The sequence below is a fragment of the Enhydra lutris genome, unplaced genomic scaffold, assembly GCF_002288905.1.
Source record: "Enhydra lutris kenyoni isolate GAN:26980312 unplaced genomic scaffold, ASM228890v2 scaffoldscaffold7, whole genome shotgun sequence".
In the NCBI taxonomy this organism is placed as follows: Eukaryota; Metazoa; Chordata; class Mammalia; order Carnivora; family Mustelidae; genus Enhydra; species Enhydra lutris.
In genome coordinates this window covers 27,073,169-27,083,554 of record NW_019154091.1, presented here as the reverse complement: position 1 = coordinate 27,083,554, position 10,386 = coordinate 27,073,169, and positions in this window count along the sequence as shown.

The following is a 10,386-nucleotide window of genomic DNA, read 5'->3' as shown; positions in this document are numbered from 1 at the left end:
GCGTGCCCGCTTCCCGCGTGCCCGCTTCCCGCGTGCCCGCTTCCCGCGTGCCCGCTTCCCGCGTGCCACCTCAACAAACCGGAACTCAGTTATGCAAATGTCCCGCTGGACCCCAGCGGCAGGATATCCAAGCCAGCCAATCCGCAAACACCCAAGGCCAAGTCAACTCCCGGCCTTCTCACCCCAAACAAGGGACTGTGGAGCCCTAGTCCTTACAGTATTTTCCGTTTTCTCTTCTTTGCTCGTTATTGTGGTAGAAAAGCTTCTTGCCTTCTTCCCCATACTGTGGGTCTCTGAAAGGAGACTCTCCGCTTCCAGAAGTGTTAGATAAGATTGGTTTCCGTCATCAAAAACGTATTTTTTAGATTTTGTTTTGTTTTGTTTTGACCAGGAGGAATGGGATCTGAGGCTGCCTGCTAATGGGAGGAGGAGACTGACCCGCGAGGTGCCCATGGCTGAACTCTTTTGAGTTCTTGGTTCTGGTCATACCGAGGACCCTGGGTAAGTGTGTCGGGTTTGAGCTCAGCGCCCTTGCGTGCAGCTGTCCGACCCTAAAAAACTTTATTTAAAACTACCTTCCAGGGGGCCTGGGTGGCTTAGTGGGTTAAAGCCTCTGCCCTCAGCTCAGGTCATGATCCCAGAGTCCTGGGATCGAGCCCTGCATCGAGCCCCGCATCGGGCTCTCTGCTCAGCAGGGAGCCGGCTTCCTCCTCTCTCTCTCTCTCTCTCTCTCTCTCTCTGCCTGCCTCTCTGCCTACTTGTGATCTCCGCCTGTCAAATAAATAAATTAAATCTTAAAAAAAAAAAACAAAAAAAAAAAACTACCTTCCATCTTGTTCCCAGAAAGGTTCTGGAGCCCTGGGAATGTTCCCAAGGTTTATTAATAGTCTTAGAAAGGTTCTGGGTCCTGTAAGTTTCTACAGCTTGTTAAAGTATAAAATATGAAATGTAAATGATTAAATATGTATGTAAAATAGCTGTACAGAGGGAAAAAAAAGATGAGAAAAAAAGAAGAGTAAATGCTCTATATCAGATAGGGTGAATATTCCTGTCTTCCTAGTTTGAGGGGTTTTGTCTGGAATGTTTCTTGGATATTGTCAAAAGGGTTTCTGTTTATTAAGTTGATTTTTGTTCATTTTTAGTTTGTTATATGGTGAATTGTATCAATTGACTTATGAATGTTAAATATACCTTGTATTTCTGGGGATAAAACCTATTTGATAATAATTTACTATTTTTATTGTTGGACTCCATTGGCTAAAAGTTTGTATATAATTTTGAATCTACATTCATGAAGGAGATTGGTCTGTAGTTTGTAATATATTTGACTGGTTTTGGTTTCCGGGTAATTCTGGTTCCATAATATAAATTGAGAAGTATTCCCTCTTCCTAAATTATGTCTAAGAGTTTCTGTAGGATCACTATTAATTCTGCAAATATTTGATATTATTTAATAGCTAAGAAACGAGCTGGGAAGTTTTCTTTGAGGGTTAATATTTTCACTACAGATTCACTTTCCTTAAAAGACAGGGCTATTCAGATTTTCTATAACTTCTCTAGTGAGCTGTGGTATTTCTGTCTTTAAAAAAATTTGTTCATTTCATCTAAGTTGTCAAATTTACTGGCTGAAATAATTATTAATATCCCCTTAACATCCTTTTTAATATCTGTAAAATCTAGAGTGATGTAACCCCTCTCATTACAGATGTTGTCAATTTGTGTCTTTTTTTTCCTGGATCATGCTGGCTAGAATTTATCAATTTTATTGATCATCTCTAAGAGCCACCTTTTCATTTCATAGTTTCTATTGTTTTCATTTTCTGTGTCATTGATTTCACTATAGTCTTTATTATTTAACTTATTCTAATTCTTATGACTTTGATCTTTTGCTTGTTTAAGGTGAAAGCTGAAGTCATTTGTTTTGAGACCTTTCTTCATTTCTTAAATAGGCATTCCGTGCTATAAAATACTAAGTACTGGGGTGCCTGGGTGGCTCAGTGGGTTAAAGCCTCTGCCTTCAGCTCAGGTCATGATCCCAGGGTCCTGGGATTGAGCCCCGCATCGGGCTCTCTGCTCAGCGGGGAGCCTGCTTGCTCCTCTCTCTCTCTGCCTGCCTCTCTGCCTACTTGTGATCTTTGTCAAATAAATTAAAAAAAATTCTCTAAAAAAAAAAAAAATACCAAGTACTGCTTTAGCTGTGTTAAAATACTTTCTGAGGCACGTTAAAATTTTCAGAAGTTTATTTGATGGAACTTCTGTTTGTGGGGCTGCACCAAACCAAAAGTGGTTAGCAGCACTCCTTGGGCAGGAGCTGGGCCAAGGCTTTTACAGACCAAACGCAGAACTAAAGCAAGGAAATTATTTGATTGGCTATAGCTTAAGTGGTTGACTTATTTAGGAAGGAGTAGTTGGCCACTGCGGTTTGTGGGATACAAGTGTGTTTAAAGGACTTTACTCTGGCTTACTTCTGTTTACCAAGACTACCAAAACATTAATGTCACCTCAGCCTCCTTACATAATAACTTTAACAGCTAACACAGTTTTTGACATGTGTTTTCATTTTAATTCGGTTCAAAATATTTTCTAAGGTTTTGGTTTTTATTTTGGCCTGTGGATTTAGACTTGACTTATTAGGGTTTAAATGCTTGGGGAATTTCCAAACATCCATGTATTTGAATATGTTCTTTTTAATTTCATGAAGTTTGAAATATCTTCGGTGTTTCTAGGAATTTTTCTTTTCCACTTATGTATTATTTAGAAGTTATTTCAGTCCTTTGAAATGTGTTGAGACTTATATGGCTTAGCATACGGTCTATCTTGGTTAATATATTGTGTGGATTTGACAATTTTCATGCTGTAATTGTAGTACCTAGTGTTGTATAAATATCGACAAAGTCAATATGTTAATAGAGTTTTTCAGATAATTTATGTCGTTACCAATTTTTAAAATTGAATCCTGAAAGATAGGTTTAAATTCCCATAACTGTGATTATAAAATTGTTTATTTTTCCTTTAATTCTCTCAAATTCTGCTTCATATACATATTTACACATTCACTTACATTTACTACTTCAGGCTGAGTTGACTCTCTAATACGCATTATTATTTGATGCTTTTTTCTTTTCTTCTTTTCTGGTGATCCAGGTCATTTTTGTTATCTTCCTTCAGCCTTGAGAACCTCCTTCGTTATCTCTTGTGTTTCAGGTGTGCCAATGACCACTTCTGTTATCTTTATTTTGTCTGAAAATGTTTTTATTTTGCCTTTATTCTTAAAGAGTGTTTTCACAGGATATGGAAAGGTTGATTATTTTTTCCCAGTATTTTTGAGTGTACTTGCCTCCATATTTTTTTGACAAGAAGTCAGCAGTCATTCAAGTGATTGTTCCCCTGTATGAAATCTGTCATTTTTGGCTGCTTTTAAGATAGTCTCCTTATATTTCATTTTTGTCACTTTGATTACTTCATGAGTACCGTGATTTTCTTTTTTTTTTTTTAAGATTTTATTTATTTATTTGACAGAGAGAGAAAGATCACAAGTAGGCAGAGAAGCAAACAGAGATAGAGGGGGAAGCAGGCTCCCTGCCCAGCAGAGAGCCCAACATGGGGCTTGATCCCCGGACCCAGAGATCATGACCTGAGCTGAAGGCAGAGGCTTAACCCACTGAACCACCCAGGAGTCCCAACATGGTTTTCTTCATATGTATCTTGTTCAGGGCTCACTGAGTTTCTTAAACTAACAGACTTATATCTGTATCTTTGAAAAAAATTTGGTTTTTATATTTTAGCATGTTGAAATATATTTTCTATTCATTTTCTCTCTTCATCTTCCACTATTCCTCTTAAACATATGTTATGCATTGTCTTATATTCCCTCAAATTTGTTTGGTATCGATCACATGGTTGAGAGCATGGAAGTGAGTTCAATCTATCCTCCTGCTAGAAGTTGTTGAAAAGGAAAATCACCCTACACCTTCCATGTTTTAACTCTCCTTTCAGAATCATCTTACTTAGATTTACTCACCAGTGCCTACAGGTCCTTTTATTTTCTCCAAAGATTGTAGTTCTTATCTGTGGAAAGGCATGTAATAGTGGATTTTTACTGCAGAAAGGCATAAAATTTTAGGTGTTCAGTTTTAATGAAAATAGAAATCTTATCAAATAATTTTTGAAACTTGTGCTAGTGTAATTCATATGGGGAAATTTTAATATTTTCTTAGAACCATTAAAAATCTCTATGGAATAAACCCTTTAATCACACCATACAAGTAAATTATCTTGAAATAGGTATTCGTCCTGAACACAGATACTAAAAACCTAAAATTTATGTAAAGAATCAAAGGGGATAATCCTCATGATGTTAGGATAGATAAAGGTCATTATAAAAAGAAATACCATTAAAGAAAATATAAGAATTTTATAAATATGTACTAGCTAGTGTCCAAGAAGGTCCTGGTCATCATCTGGTACTTCCTGATATTCACAATCTTATGTAAGATCTCTTACATTGTACTGATCTTGGTATATTAGATTAATAGGTTATGACAGAAGTGATCAAAAGTCATTTTCTGGTTCTTTGAAATAATAAGATTGATAAACCCTTGGCCAGACTTATCAAAAAGAAAAGAGAAAGTACCCAAATTAATAAAATCATGAATAAAAGAGGAGAGATCACAACCAACACCAAAGAAATACAAAAAATTATAAGAAAATATTATGGGCAATTATACACCAGGAAATTTGACAATCTGTAAGAAATGGGTGCATTCCTAGAGACAATAGATAGATATAAACTACCAAAACTGAACCAGGAAGAAATAGAAAACCTGAACAGACCCATAACCAGTAAGGAGATTGAAGCAGTCATTAAAAATCTCCCAACAAAGAAGAGGAGTCCAGGGCCAGACGGCTTCCCAGGGTAATTCTTCCAAACATTTAAAAAAGAATCAATACCTATTCTACTGAAACTGTTCCAAAAAATACAAATGGAAGGAAAACTTCCAAACTCATTTTATGAGGCCAGCATTACCTTGATCCCAAAACCAGACAAAGACCCCATCAAAAAGGAGAATTACAGACCAATATCCTTGATGAACACGGATGTGAAAATTCTCACCAAAATACTAGCCAATAGCATCCAGCAGTACACTAAAAGGATTATTCATCACGACCAAGTGCAATTTATTCCTGAGCTGCAAGTTTAACTCAACATCTGCAAACCAATCAGTGTGATATGATACATTAATAAAAGAAAGAACAAAAACTATATGATACTCTGAATAGATGCTGAAAAAGCATTTGACAAAATACACCATTCTTTCTTGATCAGAACTCTTCAAAGTATAGGGATAGAGAATACATACATCAATATCATCAAAACCATCTATGAAAAACCCACAGCGAATATCATTCTCAATGGGGAAAAACTGAGAGCTTTTCCCCTAAGGTCAGGAACATGGCAGGGCTGTCCACTACCACCACTTATACTCAACGTAGTACTAGAGTCCTAACCTCAGCAGTCAGACAACAAAAATAAATAAAAGGCATCCAAATCAGCAAAGAAGTTTAACTCTCACTCTTTGCAGATGATATAATACTTTATGTGGAAAACCCAAAAGACTCTACTCCAAAACTGCTGGAACTATACAGGAATTCAGTAAAGTGTCAAGATGTAAAATAAATGCACAGAAATCAGTTCATTTCTATACACCAACAGAAAGGCAGCATAAAGAGAAATTAAGGAGTTGATACCATTTACAATTGCACCCAAAATCATAAGGTACCTAGGAATAAACCTAACCAAAGAGGCAAAGAATCTGTACTCAGAAAACTATAAAGTACTCATGAAAGAAATTGAGGAAGACACAAAAAAATGGAAAAATGTTCCATGCTCCTGTATTGGAAGAACAAATATTGTGAAAATGTCTATGCTACCTAAAGCAATCTACACATTTAATGCAATCCCTATCAAAATACCACCAACTTTTTCCAAAGAAATGGAGCAAATAATCCTAAAATTTATACAGAACCAGAAAAGACCCCGGATTACCAGAGGAATGTTGAAAAAGAAAACCAAAGTTGGTGGCATCCCAAATCCAGACTTCAAGCTCTATTACAAAGCTGTAATCATCGAGACAGTATGGTACTGATGCAAAAACAGACACATAGATCAGTGGAACAAAATAGAGAGCCCAGAAATGGACCCTCAACTCTATGGTCCACTAATCTTTGACAAAGCACGAAAGAATGTCCAATGCTAAACAGTCTCTTCAACCAGTGGTCTTGGGAAAATTGGTCAGCCACATGCAGAAGAATGAAACTGGATCATTTGCTTACACCACACACAAAATTCGACTCAAAATGTGTGAAAGACCTCAATGGGAGACAAATCCATCCAAATCCTTGAGGAGAACACAGGCAGCAACCTCTTTGACCTCAGCCGCAGCAACTTCTTCCTAGAAACATTGACACAGGCAAGGGAAGCAAGGGCAAAAATGAACTATTGGGACTTCATCAAGATCAAAAGCTTTTGCACAGCAAGGGAAACAGTCAACAAAACCAAAAGACAACTGACAGAATGGGAGAAGATATTTGCAAATGATATATCAGATAAAAGGCTAGTATCCAAAATCTATAAAGAACTTATCAAACACAACACCTAAAGAATAAATAATCCAATCAAGAAATGGGTAGAAGACATGAACAGACATTTCTGCAAAGAAGACATCCAAATGGCCAACAGACACATGAATAAGTGCTCAACATCACTCAGCATCACGGAAATACAAATCAAAACCAGAGTGAGATACCACCTCACACCCCTCAGAATGGCTAAAATTAATAAGTCAGGAAAAGACAGATGTTGGCAAGGATACAGAGAAAGGGGAACCCTCTTATGCTGTTGGTAGAAATGCAAGCTGGTGCAGCCACTCTGGAAAACAGTATGGAGCTTCCTCAAAAAGTTGGAAATAGAGCTCCTATTTGACCCAGCAATTCCACTACTGGGTAATAACCCTAAAGATACAACGGTAGTGATCTGAAGGGACACGTGCACCAAATGTTTATAGCAGGAATGTCAACAATAGCCAAACTATGGAAAGAACATAGTTGTCCATCAACAGATGAATGGATAAAGATAAGGTGGTATATATGCACAGTGGAATACTATGCAGCCATCAAAATTTTTTAAAATAAATCTTGCCATTTGCAATGACATGGATGGAACTGGAAGGTATAATGCTAAGTGAAATAAGGCAATCAAGAAAATTATATTATCTCTCAGATATGAGGAATTTGAGAGGCAGGGCATGGGGTCATGGGGGGTAGGGGTGGAAAAAATGAAACAAGATGGGATCAGGAGGGAGACAAACCATAAAAGGCTCTTAATCTCAAACAAATGGAGGGTTGCTGGGGTATGGGGGGGTAGGGATAGGGTGGCTGGGTTATGGACATTGGGGAGGGTATATGCTATGGTGAGTGCTGTGGAATGTATAAGCCTGATGATTCACAGACCTGTACTCCTGGGAAAAAATAATATCTGTTAATATAAAAATAAAAAAATAATAAATAAAGGATTCTTACTGCCAAAAGAAAAAGGCCATTTTCTGAGATTAAGTTATATCAGATACTATAATTTCCATCTTGCTAATTTGGTTTCATACTCTTGCTCTCTTTGTTTTTTGTTCTTGCTCTCTCTATATCTCTCTCCCTAATTTCAGAAAATTGAGCTTCCTTGCTATAAGCAACCCTATGGAAGAGTCCACATAGAAGGAACTAGAAACAATAGCCATGTGAGTGAGATTGGAAATACATTCTTCAGAGCCAGCAAAAACCAATAGCTTTTCTGCAATCTCATGAGAGATCCTGCTCCTGAAACATCTACCTAGCTTCTCATAAATTACTAATCCCTGCAACTGTGTAAGATGATAAGTGTTGTTGATTTAAGCTGCTAAATCACGAGAAGTCTGCAGAAGTTATACAGCAATAGATAACTAACGAATGAGGTTTCATAAACAGAAAATTATGTTACTTTAAAGACACTACTAAGCAAGTGAAAATTCAGGTCACAAATTGTGAAAAATAACTCACGATAAGTATATGTGACAAAAGTCTTATAACTAGAATATAAAAGTCTCTTATGACAAAAACCCAATTTTAAAAATGGACAAAAAATTGGATACTTCACCAAAAAGATATTCAAGTAGACATGAAGAGATACCCACCATCATTTACTTCAGGAAAGAAAAAATAAAATCACAGTGAGATACCACTCATCACCCACTAAAATAGCTAAGTTTTAAAGGCTTACAAAACCATATGTTGGGTAGGACATGGAACAACTGGACCTTCCTTTTACTGCCAAGGGGGAGTTTAAATGGGCAAACACTCTGGAAAACTCTTTAGTAATTTCTTAAAAAGTTAAAATACACTTCATATGGCCCAGCAATTTCTCTACTAGGTATTTACCTGAAGTAATTGAAAACACATATCTAAAAAAAACCTATATGTTGGCACCTGGGTGGCTAAGTTGCTTAAGCATCTGCCTTCAGCCTCAGTTATCATCTCTGGGTCCTGGGATAGAACCCCTCTTTGGGCTCCCTGCTTAGCAGGAAGTCTGCTTCTCCCTCTCTTTTTGCCCATCCTTGTGCTCATTCTCCTCCTCTAGCTCCCTCTCTCTCTCAAATAAATAAAATCTTTAAAAAGTAAAATGAATGAATAAATAAATAAATAGTGTTTCAAATACCCGAGATAAACATCAAATGCGTACCTAGACATTTTTTCTAAGGCTATATTCTTATTATTAAAGTCCTATTATAAAGGTCTTAGACCATTTTACAAGTTTTTAATTTATATTACAAAGTATGTTTCCACATTTAAATAAGCATAAAAACAAATAAACTATGCTTTTCAAAAAACAATTCATTTATTTATTTGACAGAGAGAGAGATCACAAGTAGGCAGAGAGGCAGGCAGAGAGAGAAGGGGAAGCAGACTCCCTGCCGACCAGACAGCCTGATATGGGGCTCGATCCCAGGACCCTTAAATCATGACCTGAGCTGAAGGCAGAGGTTTAGCCTACTGAGCCACCTAGGTGTCCCTAAACTATGCTTTGTTTTTGTAAAACAGTTTGGGGGGATCAGGGAGTGATAAAAGAGGTGAAAAATGAAGACTGATAGCATAAGAAGGAAAAGAGAAAATAAGTAGATTGCTCTATGCTAAATTAGAGGTAAAATTTATCTACTTTTTTCAATCCAAAATTATTCAAAACTACTATTATTGAACATTTAAAGACATAAATTATTTCTACATAAAAGTGTGAATCCAAACTATAAAGTTAAATAGCACAATAATGCTGACTTAACTATTACATGCTTTGAATTTTATTATTATCTTGTCAACTCTCTTTATCATTTTCTCTAACGTTATTAACTTAATGTTTGGGAAAGGGACACTAAGCTTGGATACTGGAGAACAAGATTTCTGCCATTTATAGGTATAAAATGACTTTGGACAAATACTTACCTTAGACTCTGGGAATCTCAGATTAATCATCTGTGAAATGGGGAGAAAGAGAGTGCATGTTTGAGGCTTCAATAGGATAATGATTAAGAGATCATGGGGCACCTAGATGGCTCAGTTAAACATCTCACTCTTGGTTTCTGCTCAGGTTGTGATCTCGAGATCATGAGATGGAGCTCCATGTTGAGCTCCACACTCAGGGCAGTCTTCTTCAGATTCTCTCTCCCTCTTCCTCTGCTTCTCTCCCCACTCCTGCTCTCTCTTTTTTTCTAAAATAAATAAATAAAATCTTTAAAAAAAGATGTATCACAAATATTCCTCTACTTCTGTCGTTAAAGTTCAAGTTAGGTATAGTTTTTATACACACACACACACACACACACACACACACACGTATGGAGAGATCATTTATATTGAATTTGATTTTTATTTGCATTTTATATATAAAAATATGAAATAATTGCTCTTGAGGAACATGGGTGGCTCAGTCAGTTAAGGGTCTGACTCTTGATTTCAGTTCTGGTCATGATCTCAGCGTCCTGGGATAGAGACCCACAATCAGGCTTTGCACTCAGCTGAGCATCTGCTTGGAATTCTCTCTCTCCCACCCCCTCTACCCCCCCAATCAAACACACACACCCTAAAATAAATAAATAAATGTTTTAAAAAATAAAAATAGGAAATAATTGTTCTTGATTTTGACAGTTTACAGAGCAGATTCAATACTATGCTATCATTGTCACATTCATACGTACTACATAAATCCCTCATATTCTATAAAAAATGGCATTAAATAGAGGTCAGAATAACAAGTGCTGGCTAATTATCTGATTTCAAGCATACCAGATGTATTCCCTATACATTTTTAAT